Source organism: Protopterus annectens, chromosome 7.part1 (genome assembly GCF_019279795.1).
Source record: "Protopterus annectens isolate FY-2018-M chromosome 7.part1, PAN1.0, whole genome shotgun sequence".
NCBI classification, from domain to species: domain Eukaryota; kingdom Metazoa; phylum Chordata; order Ceratodontiformes; family Protopteridae; genus Protopterus; species Protopterus annectens.
The window spans coordinates 174,246,876-174,271,239 of NC_056740.1; positions in this window are offsets into that span (position 1 = coordinate 174,246,876).

Below are 24,364 nucleotides of genomic sequence, written 5' to 3' on the forward strand. Positions count from 1 at the left end.
CAAGGCTATACTATTCTAATATCATTTTTTGACAGTAACTTTGTGTGTACAGCTTCAGAGTGCATTCCGTGTGCATATACGTTCCTTCATGCATTTGTCCGTGAGTTACAAAATGAGTGTTGCAACCAATTTATATGCATTCTGAGGTACTTTATTTCATTCTTGGATGTGTTTTATGAACTATGCACATTTCTGCAATTAATGAAGCTTTGAATTTATATGGGTTTTTAACAATTTCTTCAAAAATGTTTTTCGTGGCATATCTCATGTAGCTCTTGAGCTGCAAATCAAATAGCATTTTTTTTTGCATTTATTATATTAAACAAAATTAATGTATTTTTCTTTTTTTTTTTTTTACTTTCTGTAACAGTGTTGCGAGTATGTAGTTTTGTTATCCTTTCAGCATAGGTAACCCAGTCCTCTTCTGCAAGGTCAGACACAATCAAATATCTCATATAACCTTCCTTCTGAAAATTACTCTTATTACTGTCGCTTGCATTTTACATTTAACTGACTCACAAAGAATGCAATGCACACAAAGTCCTTGCATACAGTTTCTTAGCAAAACTTTTTTGTTGTAAATAAGCCAGTGTATGACATGGCAGAGATCCAGTTAAAACCATTACCTATAGTACTTGTCATAGAAAGTAGTAACAATTAACACAATTATTAGTGAATTTTACAAAAGGTTTATGTTGAAGAATAAACAGATATAGCGTGTATCTGTCTAATCAGTATGAATGCTGAAGTGATATTATAGGAGTTTACTTAATTTTAATATCAATTGCATCAAAATTCTTAGATGATAAGGTTAGTTAATTTGAGTACAAGTTAAAGGGAATTGATATTTCAGAATAATATCTAAAATTGGCACCTCTTTTTCTTTGTAAAGTATTAAGAACAGCAAATAAAGAAGTAGAAGAACAGGGGGTCAGGTGAGGTTGACTTGGATGCACTTTCTTACAGTAGTTACATGAAATGTTACTTCTGAGAGAACTTTGTGTGAGTGCATTCCATGCATCGTCAAGGTAGGACAAATGTCATGTTCATATTTAGATACCTTTGAAACTAAGGTGCGGTAATCAGTCTCACAAAGAGTCTTGTGGTAGGTAGTGTGAATGCAATACACTCTCATAAGTTGATTACACAAAACCTAATTTTGAGTGAAATTTGTCTGAGGGTATTTCATGCACTGCCTAAGTACAACAATTTCAAGTTTCATGCCCAGATGCTCTGAAAAGCAGAGGACTGGTAATCAATCTCACACATACAGAATCCTTACATTAAGGAGTGCACATGCATTGTTCTCTTATACAGTAATTGCACAATAGTTTACTTTTGGAAAAACCTAATATGGTGGCATTCCTATACTAACCAGGTACAACAACCTCCAATTTCAAGTTCAAGAACCTTGTGAAGTTAAGGAGTGATTATGAGTCTCACAGAAATTGAAGCCCTGTAGTAAGGAGTGTGTATTCAGCATTCAGTATGGCATGAACATACATTTTATGTTTTTCTAATGTCTGCTTGATATACTAGGTCTAGGGAATCAGCATTCTTTTGATAAGGGAATAACTTGAGATTTCCATTTTCTAATAAAGTACATTTGAACTACAGTTAAATTGCCATGCTAGTGCCATTCCTTGCTTTGTGTTATCCCCCCTCTGGAAGCACTCTAGTTAATACAAGGACAGTTGTCAGATGGAGATGAAATTTCCTAAGATCTTCTGGGAAGAGATCTTCAGCTCCTTGCCAAGACTTACCTAGCATAACATTGTCACAGACAATGTATTCCAATCTGCCTGTCATATCAGTTTGCCAGTGCTTTTATAGAAGATGTGTTCCAAACACCCATGCCCCTCCTAGAACCATTAGAATCAAATCTAACTTTGCACCCTGGATGACCAAGGAAACCAGGTCTCTGCTTCTTGCAAGAGATAAAGCCTGGTCTAAGTTCAACAAAGAAAAAAACAATTCAATCAAAACAAACATACCTAGAACTAAGAAACAAAGCTAAAAAAATTATCAAAGCAAACAAAATAAACTATTACCATAACATCCAAATAAAACATCAGCATAACCCTAGATTGTTTTGGACAACTATCAATAATGTCCTCCAACCAGGTAAGTCCAAAACCCTTCCCCCACTGCTACAGACAGCTCAACTAGTATTGCAACCCAATTTAATATATTTTTTACTGAATCCATACTGGCACTAGCAAATTCTCAAACCTCCCCTGTCCCCAATGTAGAGCATAAACCCCATACTAATGAAGACAGCTTCACATTTCAACCAGTGTCTGTTAGCCTGATTAAAAAAATACTCAAAAAGCTAAAACCAACTACTCTGGCCGCAAGCAAACTCCCAGCAGAATTTTTAAAAATTGCTGCCGATGCAATAACTTGCCCGGTCACCATCCTTATCAACCACTCCATCTCTTAAAAAATAGTCCCAGACCTCTGGAAGATATCACATATTATTCCCCTTCATAAAGGAAACAACTCAAATGAGCCAACAAATTACCGACTCATAGCCATACTGTCTCCCTCTCAAAAATACTAGAAAGGTGTATTCATTTACAAATTATGTAACACTTCAACACACATAATCTGCTGACCAGCAATCAACAAGGGTTCAGACCTCACCATAACACAACCACAGCCCTCATGTCATTCACTCACATAGTTAACAGCTATAGAAACAATAGTAAATACTTTCCAGCTATTTTATTAGCTCTCCCCAAGGCCTTTGATATGGTCAATCCTAACAAGCTAATAAATGCTCTATCAGAATTTAATCTCAGCCAGGCCACTCTAGCATGGTTTCATAACTATCTAACAGGGAGGCAGCAGGCAGTAAAGTGGGGCCAACAAATATCATCCCTGCTCCCAGTAATAGTAGGAGTTTCACAGGGCTCCATTCTTGGACCTCTGTTGTTCACTATTTTCACCAATACCTCTACACCTCTACTCTCTACTCCACAGTCATCCAGTATGCAGATGACTCAACATTAATCTGCACCTCCTCCTCCTCCCCACAGGAACTACACAATCAAACTCAACTATCCTTTTCCTCTGTTGAATCATGGCTAACTGACCACCAACTAATAGTTAACCCAAGAAAACCGAAACGTATCATCTTCTGACCCACACAACATAACAATCCCGACCTCTCTTTTAACATCCAGTCCCATGACAAAACTATCATATCTCCCGTTACCCATACTAAGCTACTTGGGGCTGTGATTGACTGTAACATGAAGTTTGACACCCATATCTCTCTCACTGTAAAGAAGGTCCATGAAAAACTAAGTACATTATATAAGAACAAACAGATCCTAACAAACACTACTAGAGCCACAATTGCCCGTACACATCTTATCTCTACACTATATGCACCTCCCCAATCCTCACCAATCTTAGAAAATCAGAATTAACCAAACTACAATCCTGCTATAATAAAATTGCCAAATTCACCACCAACTGCTCTTACAGATCCCACAATTGTGTAGTACTCAAACAGCTCAAATGGCTGGAACTTCCTCACCTGCCTTATATAATCAACTACTCCTGTCACATAAGATTATATATCATCCCCTCAAAAAAAAACTTCACTTCAAGACATGATAATACCTTACTCATCCACCAGAAATCTCCACTCAAACAACAAACTACTCCTCAAAGTATCTAAAGATAACAATACCACTGGCTCATCCCTCTATTCTAACACAATAGCTGAGCAGTGGAATAAACTTCACCCTTTTGTCACAGCCATGTCCTCCACAAGTGAATTTAAAAGGTCCCTAAAAATTTGTTGAACTCTTGGCTCTGCAACTGCAACAGCCCAGGTTAATGCAAGCACCCCCCTCTAAAAATATTACCTTACCTATATTTACACCAATCCCTCTCCATTCCATTCTTCTATACTCCTACAATTCTACTCAGCTGCTTCACTCCACCAGGTTACTGACTAGCAGATGCTGAAGTGCAACCATTCCAGTACCTGTTAAAAGAAATAGATCTAGTCACATCATATATTGTTAGGCCACATACCAAACAGTAGTTTTTTTATCAGAACTGTACTACTATGCGCATTTATCATTGTGTATAATTTGAAAACTTGTGCAAGACATCTTACGATGTTAAGCCTTATGCTAAACTATCTGTTCGCTAGAGTATTTGTCATCACTGATTTACTGTAGTTACTTGTCATTGCTTTATTGCTGTGAATATTGTAAACCAGGTGATTACAGTATAATGTACTAAATATCCCAAGAAACCAATGTCAAGTCAAAATTGTAATGCTATGTTATACTGTTATTCTGTAAATATTGTTTATTGTCTATTGTCTATGTTAGAAATTGATTACTGTCTATGTAGTTGTTTATGTGGAGCTTTTCTCCCCAGGCTTCCAGTGAAAATGGAGCCTCATCAAGTCAGACCATCCAAGTAAACAAATGTAAAATAAATAAATAACATATGCCAACAATATCCCCTTGGCAAGTCAACACCATGACTAGTGTCTAGAAACATTTCATGAAGTCTCTTGGAGTATAAAATGTCATATGCAGTGTAACATTTCACCATGGGGTAGTAGGAAGATCCCTTTTAAATGAAAACAAAAATAAATAGATATGTTACTGATTATTGGTAGCCATAGTTATCATTAGTATTATTGTTATTTCTGTATCTTTTACTGCTGTTGATGCCATGAATGTACAGTGCCTTTGTTACTCTGTCTTGATTGCATTTATTAATTGCATTACTCTTGCTATTTCTTAGCATATCATGCAATAAAAACAATGAAAAATGTATTTAATATGTGTATCCTGGTGATTCAACAAAAAACATGCAATTGAAATTTGTTTTCCTAGTAAAGAAGCCTCTGGAATGTTTAGAAACAAACATGCAGCAGGAGCCTGAAACCCATCTTCTAAATATCTGCCTAACATCTCAAATGAGTATCCTATCTTCCGCACAGTCCAAAAGATGCCATAAACATGTAAAACCACTAAGATGAAACATGAATCTATATATCGGTGTGCTTCTTGGACATTAAGCTATCAAGAGGTCAGAAAGGGATAATAAACTCATAGCATATAAAGAAAGTGATCTGTGCAATTCCCTCCTCTTTCAAGATGTGTTATTAATCCAAAGAGATAATGCACTGTGCTGTTGTAAGATAAACAGCTAAGGAAAAGGCTGGACTTCATTGACTGGAAAGGCAGAACAAAGAAAATTCCAAGCCCTCTCTGTCCTGGAAAGACATATACTGCAATGGAACAGGTATATTCAATCTCAGACTACCCATAATTCAGTATGAAATGAGGATTCTGATTTCACTCAGCCTTGAAGTAATAAAATAGGAGCAAATGTTAGCTTCAGCAATCATGGTCAAGCAACTGAGACTCAAGCCTGGGCAATCCAAACATGTAACTACAATCCTATGTAACAAGGTGCATATTGTCCTGTCTGGTGAAACACTGTAGAGTCATTCCGCTAGTAGTTGGCAAAATAACTTTTCACAGTACTATAAATGAAATTCAGTCTGCCTTTTTACTTAAGGAGAAAAGTAACTGCAGGTTCTGGTCAACACAAGTGCCACCATCTATGTCCAAAACATTTGATTCTTTCCTAAGAATCTGGATTCACACATTGACTGAGCAGCTGCAGTATAAATCAACCTTTTCCAGTCTATATGCTGCCTGAGAACTACTACCAGCATCTCTTCAGTTATTGATACAGATTAGAAATGAGAAATAAAAATGAAGGACTAAGAACCAGCAATAGGTTAGAACAGCTTTTGCTTGTTTGTGCAAATTTTTTAAATTAAGATATGTGATAGTGATTTACAGTAGAAAGGCAGAAGAGGGAGGCAGATGTTGTAGTAATTCAACACAATATCAATAAATAGATGCTAGGAGAGGAAGAGTTTAGGAAGAAGGGGAAAGGAACAGGAAGGGACAAGTGGAGCAAGACAGGGTTGTTGCAAGGCAGAGACTGTAACACGTTGAAGTTTACTGAGTTAATTAATCACGTCTGTGTGTGCAAGTCCTGTCCCTTAACCTTAGGAATAAGACAGCACAATGACAAGTACATTGTGGGAACAAAAACAAGCCCCTCTTCAGTGAGCATGTATCATTCATTTGACTGGGTGTTTTCATGCTGGCTGTAGCTTTGTTTGGAAGAAAATAATGTCAGGATTTCTAAGGATGCCAGCAGAGACTTCAGTAACAGCGAAGACATTTCAGGAGATTAGTGTCAAGCCAGGGAAAGGAGTCAGCCTACAGAAAGAACTAACTTGTCTGAGTGGCTCTACTGGGTGTCTTTTTAATGAATTTATCTGCATTCATAAAAGAAAACGTAAATGCAATATTCACAAATATATTCACCAGTTATATGCATCTAATTATATTCATTCTAGTAGTCATAATTTTTTTTCTAACTAACTTGAACTGCATTCTATATTTTCACATCATTGTAGCCTACTCTGTTTAATTTTATAAGGCTCATTTGCCCAAAAGTTTACAGAGTATCATTAATTTTACTATTAAACTACTAAGCCAAATCATCCACCTATGTAAAAGCATCATTTACCCTTAGTTTACCCCACTGAAACCTTATTCATACAATCCCAAGTCTGTCTTGGTAAGCACAATGCTTCCTATCACCTCCTACAACTTTTTTATTTTACTTTTTCATCACAAATGCTGTTTATTTTGATAGAAGATAGCTCTTGCACACATGGGCTGCTCTTATCTTCAGTTTGTGGTGTACTTACCCAATGAACTATTTCATACATTCGGTAAAGTGAATACATATGAGCTCAAGTGAGTTTGTCTTTCGTTAGTGCTCATTTACAAAGGTATGCTCACAAGAATGTATCCATATGACTAAAATGCACTATGCAGATTTACATAGCAAATAGAGCTGTCTGTTTGTTATAATTATAAAAGTCAACATTGCCACCTATATAACCTTGGACATTGTGCCCAATGCAGAAAACACTGTTTCCTGTGTTACCATCATTTTGATTAAAAGCTGGTTCAATATTTACAGTGTCAATGTTTTGCCATTCGATAAAAAGGCATTTCGACATTATAATATGGATGCCCTTTCAACCCACTACCTTAGAAAAGACCTTCCCAAAAATGGCCTAGTTTCCTGGAATTTACGTCACAGTAAAATTTGTAATGACCTTTTCCATACATGCTTTCCTAAAAACTGACGTAACACCTGTGAGTAGTGTAAGTGCGTCTGCATTAAGGGATGGAGGTAAGATCTAAGGGCTAACAAAAACATATTGCTACTTCATATAAATACAAAAGATGTAGCATCATCTCTTAAACCATGGTTTTCTCTTTAATGTATTTACAAAGACATAAGTAGAATACCGGAAATTCTTTGCCTATATTTTTTTCTTTTTTATGCAGTTCTAGGTCAGAGCATTTATCTAGAATTTATGTGTAAGCTATAAATCTACTCTTTGTTATGGATTTGTTTTGTACAATTTTTATGTATCATAACTATACAGCATGCTTTCTTCTAGAAGCACTATACTGTCAACATTACCTTAGCATTATTTGTATATAAATCACACTACATTATGCATTTGTTTAAGCTGTGCCAATAACTGAAACTATGGCTAAAATGGATCATGTAACAGTCTATCTGGTTAACAAACAGATAAAAGCCAGAGGATACTTCTGCCCCACTTCTTTGTATTCACACTTGCACTACTGTAACTATGTCAGCATAATTTATCATTGTAAATTGATAAAATGATTTGTGTTATACTGAAATGCTACTCACAAACAAGTATTTATTGTTTGTGTTTTTCATTGTAGTTTCATTATGCAAGCTGACAATTCCCCTCTGACTAATCATTCTTTGAATTTTTCTAATATATGACTGGTTAATATTCTTCTTCTGGTACGACACAGAAAGGACCAGTGAACACTTTAAATGGAAGAAGCAAAAGTCAACAAAAAGTCATATGCTGCAGCTATGGCTGCTTCAGTTTATTCAGCAGTCATTTGATGGTTACAGAAGTACTTTTGCCCAAAGGTTCACTTTGAGAGTTTTTTTCCTGTTTGCCTCATTCATATGCCATCTGATTATGTCATATCAGAATAGCAGTCTAACTTTTTCAACATTGTAGAAAAATGGACTATTTACAAACCAGCCTTCTGATGTTTTTTTTTTTCTTCTTCTTTTTCTATGACCATAACATTAGTGACACACTTTAAGAAGGGATCCTAAGCAGTGGTTGCCTAATTGAGATATGGTGTAAAGTGACAGGAAGTCATGCCTCTTGGAGATGGTGTGGACATATGACACTGCAGTATTACTCCCTATGGGATATGTGTAGATGTAGCTGGCAGGCTACTAGTATCCTTGGCATACTCTGAGACATCTATGTACCTGCATTAGGGCCTGAACACATGCACATGAACTCTTAGGCCTAACCTTGTCACTGGATTTGGCATAATGATTAAGGTCTTTATCTCATAAATACAAGGTACAGGGTTTGAATTTTTCTTTGGCAGGGTAGGTTGGAATAATAGTTAATGTCTTAATCTCACAGTTAAAAGGTACAGGGTTTGAGTCTGACCACTGGTTATTAACTAGTCATGTAATAATTCGAAGATTGATAACCTAGTGATCTATGGCACCAGACGCAAAGATTAAACTCCTTCCGTGGTTTACAGGTGACTTGGTCTCCAGATGAAGGCATGGTTTCAAATCCTACTTCTAACAGCCATTTGTTGGTTGTCATAAGGTGGTACAATTGTTTCAATAATGGTTAAGATGTTTACTTTACTGACACAATGTACAGGGTTTGATTCGCATCATTGGTACGCATGGCTAGGCTTAAAAAGGACCCCCCTGGAGTTGTTAGCTTAATAATCACCTATGAACATATGAGCCCATGATGTTAGCTCCAATAGAGAACCCTGAGCTGTTATCAACTAAAAGTAACAGTACTCTGGTGCCATCATTCCCTTACTCCATTAAGGACATTATAATGTGATGATACAGGGGTGGAAGGTGCACCAGCAGAATGGATCTTAAATATATCTAAAGGCTGGTTGTGTAGCTCAGAGATATAAAAAAAAAAATTACAAAAATAATGGCTATTTATTTTAAAAAGAATGGTTTTATGATACCTGGCAAACCCAGCTGACCTGTTAAAATTAGATTTTTAAAGGAACCTGTTTTGATGGCAGCAACAGTTTCATCATTTATCTTGGACAACTTTCTACTAAAATGACCTTACCATATTTTATGAGATAATCATGTACACACAGAAGTGAGAAAGCAAAAATGCATTTAAAACGAATTGCAGTTTGTCATTACACTGGACTTCTAGTCTATTTCTAGTAATTGAGTTAGGCCAGTACATACTGAAACTTGATTCAGTTATGTTAAACCATCATTTCTATCACCTCAATATAAGGGTTTTCCAAAGCATTTATTAGACAAAAGATGTATGATATCTCTGTTTTGGAAAAGAAACTGCCCGATCAATAGTGAACAGTCATGCTAAAATGCAAGTGTCTGTTACAGTTTTAATTTGACATCTGAGGAAAATTTACAATTTACAACATTCTTTAAACTCTATTTGGACCAATCGGTCTGTAGTCTGAGATTTTAAAATTTCTCTACTGAGATTTGCTTTCTTCTCCTAAGATCACTGAGGTAATGCCAATGAACTATATTACAAATGGATTTAATGAGACTGTTCATAATCCAACCCATACTGATAATACCTTGCACACTGCCTTTACCAGTCATAAGACAGTTAAAGCAGTTTTGAATATTATAACCCACTAGCACTTAAGATCAGATTTGCCTTCTATGCTTTCTTCCAGCTACCTAAAGAGTTATATCACAAGGATTGGTAATACATGTCTGTAAAGCTTAAAACTAGTTTGGTAATGTTTTGAAGTTTTTGATATTGATCAAAGCTAGCCAAGTAGCATTTTACAACAAGCTGTACTCCTTTATTGGTAACAATATCCCAGTGTTTACATGGTATTATTTTTCAGAAAATCTTCATAAATCTGGTGGAATAGGAACACTGACCAACTATAAAGAAAAATGCATAATGAGAACTAGTTTAAAAAGTTCCCTGCCCTATTAAAACGTCTACACATTTAATATTTCTTAAGTTAGTTGAAAATGTATAAGGTTCCAGCTAGGCAGACAAGAGTCTTTATTACCTAACAATTACCTAACAATCTGTGAATCTGTCCTAAGGTGCTCTACTCATATTATACAAAAATGAGGAACTAGTAATAACATTAGTCTAGTGGTAAAGGATCAACTAATATGTGACAGTGCTTCTTTGGCTCAGCAGTTACTATTCCTTTGTTTTTAAATCATCAATATGATAATTTACTGCCCACCAGTTACCATTGCCCAAGCTTGAACCTCAGACCAGTTCATACTAATTTAGTGAAATAAATGCAAATCCAACTAGGCTAGGCTTGTAATGACCCTTGGGGCATTAGCCTAATCACTTCCTATGATCCAAGCTTGAGACATTATGATATTACAGGTATTTTTCTTTAACGATGTAAATAATAACTTGCCCCTATATTGTTTTTGTACGGCATTTGTTTCAGTAGCCGTTAATGAGCAACATGTTCTACCTTTATGGACAGGATATTGCAATCTCTGTGCACAAAGGGAGAAATAAGTTTCCATTTCTAAGCTTATTAGTCTAACTTCAGAAATGAGAAAATGCTGAAAAAGGGCTCTTTTGTTCTGTGTGCCAGTACTAACATTCACAGTGAGTCAGCACAGCATGCCTTTTCAAGACTTTGATAACGTCTAAGCAGTCTGATCAATGACCACATTAATCTTTTCAATGTCCTAGGTTTATGCTTACTGACTGATGTTGTATAGGATGTATCCAAAGGACTTGATTCTATTCATCATGGTACCTTTAGCTATAGTGGTGTGTGACTTGTTCTCTGCCTGACTATTTCTGATTTCTGTCTACATTTGACTATTGCTGATCTCTTTTAGCATTTGATTTTGGATTGGAGTTATTCATTTAAGGTTTGATTTCTTGCATGTTTTTATTGTTACTATTGAACTGCATTTTGTTTTGTTTTCATTTTTTGTTATTTTTAGAGTTTTAAGAGGTCATGGCTACAGTTAGTTTGAAAAGAATTATTTTGCAGACAGATATTAAAATCCAGCTAATCACTCAGAGGAGCTGAGAAGAAGCATTCCTCATTTAACTACTAGTATTTAGTGGTATCTTTATTTAGTTGTAGTGCTGTGTGTCTTGTTGTTCTCTGCCCAGCTATTGTTGATCTCTGCACTTGATACCCCCCTCATGCCTTACTGTTGTTGTGCTTTTAAACTTGTGGGATTTTGAGTTGCCTGCCCACTACTATAAATCTGACTTTGGACATTCCTCCCATTCTCATGTCATAAGCTCATTCTACTGATCATCAAGAGATCATCTGGGAAACTCTCCCCCCATATTATCTTCTGTTTCCTACTTTCACACTAACTAAAAAATAATTCACTTTATCATAGGATCATAGGAAGTTACCAGTCTATTGGCCCTGAGGTCTTTACAAGCCTAGCCAAGAATTTAGCCCATATTCAGCTGTTTTCTACTGTATTTGTGTTTATTTCTACTTTATTTAGCTTTTTGCTGAATGTTCTTAAAGTGTTCAGTTGCATTTAATCTACTGCATTTATTACTGCTTGTTAGTAGCCTGATTATATTGTAAATGTTGTTCTAAGCCTCTTCGTTCTGATTTAAGCACTTGAGGTCCAAACTAGTTATCTTACATTAAGAAGGTTTGTGGTCTGCAGTCTTGTGGCAAGAGAGGTAGCTTACACCCTTCTGAGTTGTGAATTGCTAGTTCAATGATGATTGCATCTGTCATTCGAAAAGTGACTTTGTTCTGCTTTAAGCACTTGGGCTCCAAACCAGTTATTTTACATTAAGCAGGTTTGTGGTCTATACTCTTGCGGAAAGAGAGGCTAGCCTCCACCATTCTGAGCTGGGAATTGCTGGTAAAGGCTTATTGTGCCTGTTATTCTAAGTGTCTTTGTTTTGGTTTAAGCACTTGGGCTTCAAATCAAGTATTTTACATTAGGAAGGTTTGTGGTCTATACTCTTGTGGCAGAAGAGGATAGCCTACATGCTTCTGAACTGGGAATTGCTGGTGTAAGTCTTTATTGTACCTTTATTTGATTGGCTAGAAGGCTAGTTTATTAAAAATTTGAACCTCTGTGCCTCAGGCATTTTGTGAGGTTTGTTTTGTCACACTACTTGAGAAGAAGAGCGTTGCTAATTTCTGCTAAACTCTGCAAAAGATAAGACTTACATTACCATATCCACTGGTTGAACACTTGTTGCTGGATTAACTGAGTATTTCTGTGTTGAATTTCTGCACTTTTTGACCGTTTTTACAGTCTTTAGATTGTACTGCCTTGATGCCAGTTTAATGAGAGTAGAGGGGACTTGAGTTATTTTCTGGCCCAGGATTGTGTAAAGGAAAGAAGAGTGTGCTGTTTTTGATTGGCCACAGGGCATTGCTTGCATATTTTCATCAACTATCCACTGCTATTTAAGCATTGCAGTTGCACAATGCTTAGATCATAATCTATGACCTCCAAGCTGTTTAGTGACATTTGGCAACCGTGCTACTTAAGAAGAAGACTGTTGCTGGTTTCTGCTAAAATCTACAAAAGCTAAGCTTTACATTACCATATTCACTATTCTGGCACTTGTTTTTCAAATTGTTTTTGTCACAGCTGCATTAATTGAGTGTTTCCATGCTTTCGACACTATCCCCCACTCTGGAATTATAGACAAACTCACTAAACTAGGTATAAATCCCTATGTCACAAGATGGGTTGCGAACTGGCTCACTGACCAAACCCACACTGTGAAAGTAGCAGACTCTAAATCCAACTTCAGACCAGTAAAAAGTGGAGTACCACAGGGTTCATTTCTAGGTCCTTTCCTGTTTGGTATCTACTTCTCTGAAGAACAGGCTAACACAGAAGGTCTTTGGCTAACAAAGTTCGCAGATGACTGCAAACTAGGAGCCATAATCAAATCTCCTAACGATGTGGACATCCTACAAAAGGGCCTCACTTCAACAGATGCCTGGTGTCAAAGCCATAGCCTCAAGCTCAATGCCAAAAAGTGCATTGTCATCCCTTTTGGTAAAAACTCTGTACCCATGAACTACCACATAAGCGGTAGTCTACTTAACACTGAATATGTGATAAGAGACCTTGGGACACAGGTGGACAGTAGTCCCTCCTTTGATAATCACATTGCCACAGTAGTCAGGAAATCCTTCTACATGGCACACCTCATCACAAAAGGTTTCTCATCAAGGAAAAAAGAGGTCATTGTTCCCCTCTACTCATCACTCATTAGACCCATTATAGAAATCAATGCCCCTTTTGGTATGTACCTCACAAGCCATCTACAACAACTGGAAAGGCCACAGAAATACCTCACAAAGAGGATTACTGGCCTCAACCAGATGCCCTACACAGACCATCTCAAAAAACTCCAGGTTTACTCCATCGCATATCGCCTACTCAGAGGAGATCTCTGCCTAGCTTACAAAGCTATGTCAAACCCAGAGCTGTTGGACATGCTCCATGTAAAGAAATCCCAATCCCTCCAAGCTACACGCTCTAGGGACCTAAACCTTGTCACCACAATAAACAGAACATGCTGGAGGGATAAATTCCTGTCTCAGAGACTTACCATACTCTGGAACAAACTACATATCTATATCAAACAAAGCTCCTCATTAGCACTCTTCAAGAAAAATCTTGATGATTGGATGGGAGATAGGAAATTCACCCCGGGGATCACTTCTGTGGCTCTGCTTGGCAGGGGCACAGGAAAATAATTTTCTTGGGTGGCAAAAGCCAGCGTACCATTTGGCTAGGCTTATATAGGCCCTAGGGCCAATAGCCTAGTACCTACCTATGAACCTATGAATACCTGCACTTTCTGACTTTTTTCACAGTCTTTAGTTAGAACTGCCTTGGTTCCACATTAGTGAGAATAGAGGGACCAGAGTATTTTCTGGCCTGAGATTTTGTAAAGCAAAGAAGAGTATGCTGTTTTTGATATGATGCATGGCCTTGTTTGTGTGTGTGTGCATTTTTTTTTTTTTAATTGAATCTCCTCTGTTGTTTAAACATTGCATTTAAACAATGTTTGGCTCATTACCTACAAGCAAGCTGACTTACATTACCATATCCATTGTTTTGGCACTTCTTTTTCACATTGTTTTGTCACAGCTGCATTAATTGAGTGTTTCTGTGTTGAATATATATACACCTTTTGATCTTTTTTACAGTATTTAGTTAGAACTGATGCTCTCCGTGTAGCAGCGCCTAGCAGTGATCCGTACAGATGCCAATATCTCATAGTGTAATTCTCCTTTGTAATCTGTGTAGACACTGAGCTCTCATAGTGTAAGTTTCCCTTAAAATACCCTTACTGTCTAAGCAGATTTTTTTAACTACTAGAGCATCTAGTTTGCACATTGCTGGGCACTGCTCATCAAGTTCCTTGTGTTATTGACCTGTTCAATATTTAAATTCCCCCCCCTTCCCTAATAGATCAGTAGCTATGGATATGCACTTCCCGACTCCCTCTGTGGCCATTCTGGTTGAGGAGGGTATTCCGAGGCATTATAGCAATTGCCTAATGTACACTGACAACCACTTATCCTTAATAAAACAGATAAAGTATGTTAGAGGTATAAATACACTAACATTGGAGGCAAAACTCTCTCACACAACCAAAACTAATCCTATAGAGGTTGTCACTTGCACCACACCTACTGCACAGGGTAAAAATCCTACACATAAAACTACCTATACTGAGGCACTTCCTAAAACACTAAGACATCCTGCAAAGCACAATCAATAACAGGGTCCTCAGCCATCATATAAACACACTGTTAAAACATCACCCACAGCTACACATAGAAACACTTTATCCAATGCTTCTACTACCAAGCCCTCAAGGCAAACCAACACACAACCAAATTTCCTGGTCATAGGATCCATCAAGTTGCACAGGCACTCAGGTCATTGAACCACAGCTACCAGTATAACTCTGTCAAAGCCCATGTGGGTGTTAATGACTTGAGATGTACCACCCCTTGACTGTATGAAACAGGACATGATTGAGCTAATTGATTGTATGTCTCAGGCAGGTATGAACCTAGCACTGAGCACCATACTACCTTTTCCAAGGATTATGCCATGTTACCAACAGAAAATTATTGAGTTTAACAATTGTCTTAGTTTCCAGTGTCAGTCCAAGGGGGTACAATATATGATGGCCTGGGACGACATGGTTGACAGACCATACTGCTTTGGCAGGAATGGTCTACACTTGCCCCCTCTAGGATTTCAGATATTGGCAAAGACTTTTTCCAAACCCATGGTGCTTTTTTAGGCAATGCTAAAATGATAAATCTCCAGACTTAACTGAATCTATGAAGGAATATCTGAAGGTAGTACTACGCAATTCTAGAAGACTTAACAAGAAACTCCACTAACTGCAAGCTTTCCTCTCCCTGTAGGGTGTAGATATCTGAGTAGTAACAGAAACATGTTTAAAGTGGTGGATAGTACCCCAGCAATACAAGCTTATAATGCCTTTCACACTTTTAGACCAGCTACTGCACAAGAGGGAGCTAAAAGTGGAGGATCCTTAGTCTATATTAAAACCAAACTCATATCCAGACTAGTTAAAGTGTATGATTCACTGGAACTCATACATGTGCAACTCACAATAAACAGGGTCTCATACCATATCATTGCAACCTACAGGTTCCCATCCATGTCCCAGGAAACCCATATTACCTATCTCAGTGTATTAGAGTCCCTCAACATTCAATTCAATACAATCTTCATTGGGGATCTCAACGGGTCTATATCAGTTCAACGAAACAGCACATCATCGAATACAACAACCTCGAACTTCTAACCACGAAATCTAAAAACATCGAAAGCTCAGAACAGCGAGTTTTTCCCCTGGGAAAAAATTCACTGTTCTAAGAAACACACACAACACAATCACACCAAAAAAACAGCAATCCACACACATACACTTAAAATCCTATATCTAACCCTACACTAAACTGTACATACAGTACTATCTATCCACTATCCTTAAACCAAACCCTAACCCTAAGGTCCATCACTATCGCACACTCACCTCACCTCACCCGCGCCCAAACCCTAACTCACATACCCCACCCTAACCCTAAAGTCTATCACTATCACACACTCACCTCACCAATGCCCTAACCCTAACTCACATACTCCGCAATAACCCTAACATCCACACAATTGCACACTTACCTGAACCCAACCCGTAACTTTCCACCACAGTGCTGAAAATAAGAAAGCCACAGAAATGGACAACCAAATTCTTTCCCTAGGAAAAAATGTGGTTATCTGCAGCTTTGCTATTTTCAGCATTCGCTGTTTTCGGTTTGATATTTGACCAATCGAAGTATTAACACTTCGATGATCTAATATAGACCCGGCTCTCAACTACCCCTGTGTAGATTGGGAATCCTGCATCACTTGTAATGCACGATCCCAATTATTCCAAAACTTCATTCATGCAAACAACTTGGAACAGCTGGTCCATTCTCCTACCATGAGTACACACATCCTTGACCTTGCCTCACAAACATGGGGAAATGACGTTTCTCACCCACTGTTATGTCCTTGCTCATCAGATCAGATCATAAGGCAGTATTGTTTGAAATAAAAATTGAATCGGGGACCCAGCAAAACCAAAAACCTTTAGGAACTACTCTAAGGCTAACCTCTCTCTACTAAGCAATACTCTGGCTAAATTCCAAGTATCCCCAAATCTGGTAAATACCCTAGCATATGGTGAGCTATTTACAGAATCTCTGTACAGCCATATTGATAGCTGTATAGACCAAGCTGTGTCCACTTGTAATAAGAATAAGGCAAACTCAAAAGACAAGACACCCTGGTTGAATCATAATATCAATCAGTTACACAACAAAAGAAAATAAATCTTGGCTAAGCATAGGAGGAACAAAGTCCAACATACTAAAAAAAACCTGATCAATCTAATCAGGCAGCTAAGTAGGTTAATTAATACTTCAAAAGCTAAATTTGAAGTAAAATAGCCTCTCAAGCAAAGAATAACCTCAAAGAGAGAGCTACAACTGTGTCCATAAACTCAAGGAAAATGCACAACAGTGTGCAGAATGTACTGTAAATGGCATCACCCACACTGAACTAGAAGGCAAGAAATGTGGAAAATGCCTTAATATAGTTAGTCTTAGAACAGCCTCATGTTGATCAGGATCAAACACAGGAATGGTTAAGGAGAGGTGAGTTGATAAAAGACAAAAGGTTAATACCAGCAGCCCAAGATAGTAGACTACATACATTTTGGTTTACAAAATCCATTGAACATGTGGGAGAAACAGATAAATGTAGGTTATGTAAAATGGATTTAGAAACATTTGCACATCTTGTTACTGGCTGTGATATACTAATATGGCAGAAGGGCTCTACACTGAAAAGCATAATAATGTGGTGAGATTGTTGCACTGAGGATTGTACAAACATAATACTGAAGTAGCTGAAAAACACTGGAAACATGAGTCACAAAACATTATAGAAAATGATGAAGTTTATATCACATGGGATCACCCATTATCAACAGTTCAAAAAAATAGATGGGAGAAAACCAAATATAGTCGTCCATGAAAAGAAGACAAAAGTAGCATTGATCATTGAAATTGCTACACCCAGTGACTACAGTGTCTTACGTACAGAGAGATACAAGGTCATAAAATACCAGAATTTGCAGGCAGAAATGAGGGTAATGTGGAAGAAGGATTTGGTCTTGTTTAGATAAACTTTGGATATGAACACATGACTGTGGTATAAGGTCTAACATAAGTGAATGATCAGCAATACATTTTGAGAAGAAAAGTTTTAATTACTCAAACATTCCTATCTCTCTGTACGTAAGACACTGTAGTCACTGGGTGTAGCAATTTCAGGGTTGGGAGGGTGGCCTAATGGTTAAGGTGTTTGCCTTACAAACACAAGGTACAGGGTTTGAATCTCACAGGGGATAATTGGCTAGCTTAAAAATGCTCCCAAGGGGGCTCCCACTAGTACTAACCTATGAACCTATGAACCTATATTAGTCAATCAAACCATTATTATGGCTTGGAAACCATTGTTACTAAGCAATTTACATTCTTATTTATTGTTTAAGACATTAAGAGATGATAGCCACTCCAGTGGCATAGAGGGATAAAGCCCTAACTACAGCCCAGTCAACTGATGTTCGATTAGCAGTTAGGGCAACTGACAGAGTAGCAGGAAGGGAGGGATGGGTGTGTCTGTCCCTTTGTGAAGCTTTTTATTCAAGATGCTCCCTTAGGGAAGAAATGGTTCAACAGGAAAGCTGCCCTCAAACATAGTCAATGAATGTGGAAATCGTGGCAAAGGCATATAAATAAAAAAATTCCCCCAGGATGGAAGCAGAGATGACGGAACATCAAGCCCACTCTTAGGATCCATGACCAGCTTCAGCAATACTGAAGCAAGTCCAAGGGGTAGGAGATAAAGTTGGTAGACCTGGCATAGACATGGGACATTAGAGGTCAGAAAAGTTATATGATATCTCAAGGTGGACGAAAAAAAAAAAGACATCAGGAGATGATGTTTCTATATAATGAGAAGAATTTTAAGAACAATTTCCTCTAGGAAAGCATCTGTAGTGATCCATCTATTCAAGAAACTTTTAAGGTCACTAATAAAATATAATGCTTCCTTCTGTATTTGTTCAAATTCAGATATCAAATGTCTTGAAAATGCTTAGAGATACTCATAACCAACCTTAGGCATAGGCCAACTAGGCACCCTCCTAGAGTGCCACTCTAGCAGGGGCACTTTTCCAGTAATCTGGATGATGGAGGTGGACAAGCATGGGGGTACAGGGTGGTATTAGGGGGGGCGCTGTGGAGACAGGCCAGTCTTGATACTAGACAAAGGAAATTACTGATTTTTAAAACACAGGGATATAAGAAACAACTACAATATTAAAACCTGGATTTAGTCTAATATATAATGTTTCAGTGTTATCTATAAAAATGTGCAAGACCACAAATAATGAAGTAAGTCAAGCTTACTATAATCTAAATAATGTAGACCATTATTTTGCTACTAGAAATGGAGGTAAAAATCTTTGTTACTGACTAGGATTTTTTGTAAAACATGGATTACTGTTTCAAATATCTAGTTGCCAAGTACTGGAATATTCTTCCACAATCTGTATGTCAGTTACTTATAGTGAGCATACACTGTTTTGCCTTTGCAAAATTTATGTTATAAAATTTGCCTTAATAGCTAATATTTAAATAACTTTTGTAATCTGATGTTACTTCTTTTTCATTCAAGTATTTATTTTTTTTTTGTATAAATCCCAGCAATTCAAACCAAAAGATGAAAGGTTAATATTGGTGGCCCAAGACAGTGCACTGCATACATATTGGATTACAAAATCCATTGAACATGTGGGAGAAACAGACAAATGTAGGTTTTGTAAAACAGAATTGGAAACAGTTGCACACCTTGTTGCTGATTGTGACATACTAATGGCAGAAGGACCATATACTTAAAGCATAATAATGTGGCAAGACTGTTGAACTGGGGATTGTGCAAACATTATAATACTGAAGTAACTGAAAAACACTGGAAACATGAGCCACAAAGCATCATAGAAAATGATGAATTCTACATCACATAGGATAACTCATTACCAACAGTTCAAAAGACAGATGTGAGAAAACCAGATATAGTGGTCCATGAAAAGAAGACAAAAGTAGCATTGATCATTGAAATTGCTACACCCAGTGACTACAGTGTCTTGAGTACATAAAGACACAAAGTCATAAAATATCAGGATTTGCAGGCAGAAATGAGAGCAATGTGGAAGAAACAGTTCCAATAGTAGTAGGAGCAACAAGTCTTACAAAAAATAATCTACAATCGTATTTAGAAATGTTACCGATACATGTAACTCCATACGAATTGCAAAAGGAGTCATTACTTGGTTCATTGTGGGTACTGTGAAAAGTACTTCTGGATGGCATCAAAGACTGAAGCATTACTAATTTCATGAACTTTAATCATACATTGACTTAGGAATGGGGTTTATTCCCATCATGGTATTAAAAACCCAGAAGATTTGGAGAAATTAAAACAGAGTGATATAGTAATTAGACTAGAGCACTTATTCCCACTACAAACCCATTAAAAAAATGAGTATTAAACAATGGCATTTAAATATGCTTTATCAGTCAAAGACTGGCAGATGGACCATATACTTAAAGCATCATAAAATGAACAAGGACAGAATCCACATGGTTAGAATTGCTGGAGCCATGTCAGACTCCAAACCAGTTACAAGTGGCATCCCACAAGGCTCAGTCCTGGGACCTCTCTTGTTTGGTATATATTTCTCGGAGGTACAGGCCAACACGGAAGGACTGTGGATTACCAAGTTCACAGATAACTGCAAACTAGGCACCATAATCGACTCTCCAGCCGACACAAAAATCCTACAAAAGGGCCTCATAGAAACAGACAACTGGTGCCAGAGCCATGGCCTCAAGCTAAACGCCAAAAAGTGTATAATCATCCCCTTTGGCAAAAACAAAGTGCCCACAAATTACCACATAGGTGGTAATCCATTAAGTATGGAAGAAGTAATTAGGGACCTGGGACCCAAGTTGATAGCAATCTCTCATTTGAAAACCACGTGGCCAAAGTGGTTAGAAAAACATTTTATATAGCCCACCTAATCATGAAGGGATTCACATCTAGATCAGGGGAGGTCATCGTGCCTCTTTACTCATCCCTCATCAGGCCCATAATTGAGTACAATGCCCCTTTTGGGATGTACCTTACCAGACACCTGCAGCAACTGGAAAGACCCCAAAAGTACCTCACCAAGAGGATCAAAGAGCTCAAACAGATGCCACATGCTGCCTGGTTAAAGAAACTCCAGCTCTACTCAGTGGCATACCGCCTGCTCAGAGGCGATCTGTGCCTGACGTATAAAGCCATGTCCAACCCGGAATTAATGGACATGCTGCACCTCAGAAAATCCAAATCCCATCAAGCTACGTGCTCGAGAGACTTGAACCCCAGCACTGAAATAAATAGGACATGCTGGAGAGACAGATTCATAACCCAGAGGCTCCCTTCACTCTGGAATAAAATCCCAGTCCAGGTTAGGCAGAGTCCCTCATTGACTCTCTTCAAGAGGAATCTTGATGAGTGGATGGGAGATCGTAGGTTTACCCCAGGTATCACTTCTGTGTCACTGTTAGACAGAGGCACAGTATACTAACCTCGAAAAAGGGCATAGCAAAATTCATTTAATATGAGTGGTGAAAGCCAAACACACTCTGTCTAGGCTTATAAATGCCCTAGGGCAGATAGCCTAGTATGAACCTATGAACCTATGAACCTATGAACTGCCAGCTAGGGTTGCCACCTTTTCAAATGGCCATAGTGGGACATTTTTGGGACTACATCAGATTTTACAGGCCGACACAAACCCACGGTTAGTACAAAGGATAGAACTTTACTTTTTTGACAGAATAAAAGCTTATTCTTGTAGCAGTTTACTTGCTTATCCTGTTTCGTGTAACAAGTAGGTATTTTAGATATAGAAATAACTATTTTATGCAACTATTACATAACATATGGGAGATAATTATGTCCTACAATCTCAGGACATTTGCCATTTTTAATATTTTTGGTCAGGACACAACCGCCCAAAGAGGGACTGTCCCTCGCAAAGTGGGACAGGTGGTAACCCTACTGCCAGCATCAAACTTCAGATAAGTAGTTTAGCCTAAAGTCTGAATAAAAGCAATGCTTTCAAGCTTAGATTTCAGATGCAAGAAAACTCACACTCAAGAGTACTTTTTGTTGTTACACATTAGTTAACCTTCTTTTTAATCAAACTCTGAGCACTACAAAGAAAGGACATATTTACATCTTACTCTTCATATTTTTTATCAGTATTTGATTTTGCATTTTTTCTATGCTATATTTTCTGTAAAAGTGCACATTTCTTCTGGTATTTTGTTGCAGCATTTTTGCATTGTATACATTGTTTTGTTGAGACAAGCCAGTTAGTTGGGGAGAGAAGATTAACACCAAAGAGTCTTATTCTAGTCAGAGTATTAAAAACTGTCAATGCAATGAACACCATTCAGCCCAAGTAACATCTATTAATCACAGAGGTCAGATTTCTCACACTTCAACACCAAACAGCATTTGTTCATTTGAAAACAACAATTCATTTAGCTGCATTTTCAAGCGTGTCATTCAAACGTTCCTTCAATTGCTGTATTAGAAATTGACACTAATGAAAATCAAAGGAAGCAAAGTAATAGAAAATCCAAACAGATGCTGGCAGTCAAAAGTAGGCAGTCACAGTACTGGTGTAACCCGATGTGTGTGAGAGAGAGAGAGAGGGAGAGAGAGAGAGAGAGAGAGAGAGAGAGAACCACAATACATAATCCTCTCATCACAGGGAATTATCACTTTGTTTCTCTAAAATTACATCAGGAAGGTGAAGGCCTTCACTATTCACTGTAACAAAGAAATCATGCTAACTATGGCAGCCCTCTTTCAGGATGTTTTGTGGTATAACAAAGTAGAAAATAATAATAACTGCTTACTTTGATACAGACGCATTAGCAGTGCAGAGAAGTTCAAGATATGCTGAATTTTTTTTTAGTGTGGTTCGCTTTTAAATGTAAAGTGGTGTTTTTTGTTTTGATTTTTTTTTTCTTATCACAGACATTCTGTCTTTGCAAAACTCGAGTTACTATGTGAGAGTTTATCTTTCTGTTTGTTTGTTTGTTTTTTTTATATTCGGAATTAATTTTAAAAATTAATAGAAAACATGTTTTCCTTGCCAGCTAACTTGCTACTGTCTGCTGCATATTTATTGCTCTTAATCAAAACTGAGTTTTTCTCATCTGTGCTATTTTTATTCTATGGACGCTATTAATATGGTACTATTGAAATCTTAGATTTTTTTTTTCATTTTAAAAATGGAATTTGAGAAATTAACAGTGGGTATTACACTTGCTGAGTTTAGAGTTTAACTGGTCTTTGAAGGAGCTCTTCTGCTACATCTAATAATTTTGAGGCTCTACTGGTGATGTCTTACATCTGTCTATTTGCATAAAGGTTTATCTGCTGTGTCTATTAAGGTGTTCTTCATGGATGCACTAATTTCTCTGTTATCTTATTCAACATTATTTAGGAGTGGGAGTTGCAAATGGAAGTGCTTCCAAAGGTGACAAATTCCCTTGCTACAAATCTAACCAGACTATATACATGCTAATAAACAGGTCTCCTTAGCTATTTCACAATGTCAGTTATTTCAACAACCATAACAACATAAAAATAATACAGAAAATCCATCTGGATAATTGACCATAAATATTTATATGCAGAGCAAATCTTCTTTTAATATCTAAGGTAGCGAACTGTATTCACTTCCATCAAGTACAGCACTGACACCTATCAAAATTAATAAATTGTACAGATTATTAACTATGTTACACACATAAATATAATTAATATACAAGAGCCACATTTTAAAGATTAAAAACATGAGCAGAAATAAAAAAGAAAATACAGTGTGGCAGCTTATGATGATTCAGGTTTAGGTACCATGGCTCATATTGCTCAGTCTCGCTTTATGACTAGAGGAGACAGCATTACATTGGAACCATAACAAGCAATTTAAATCCCAACTGTCCATCAATAATATGTAAATGAGTTATTAGTTAAATAAGTGATTGGCATATAATCAAAAATATCTTCTGTAAAGTACCACTTATAAAGATCCATTCATTTTAATGGTCCAATTTGATTTCCATTTCACATTTTTTTGCTTTTATGTCCTAACCATTTCTTGAAAATGTGTCTGATTTATGCATTCTTTTGATGGACTTTTGGCATAATATTGATCAGCAAAAGTCTAATTAATGCTTCCCCAGCCAGAATGTGGATGATAATCAGTTTATTAGTGAATATAAATCAATTTTCTTACATAATTTGACACTCTGATTCCATATCTATTGAGAAGTAATGTAACAAAAGGTTATATGCTCTTACAATTCTGCACAGCAATCCAGACTTCTCTAACAAACAGTGAAAGCCATTGGAAATTATTAATTAAGATTAGTGGATGTGAGGAATGACCTGTGAAGAAGGTATTTTA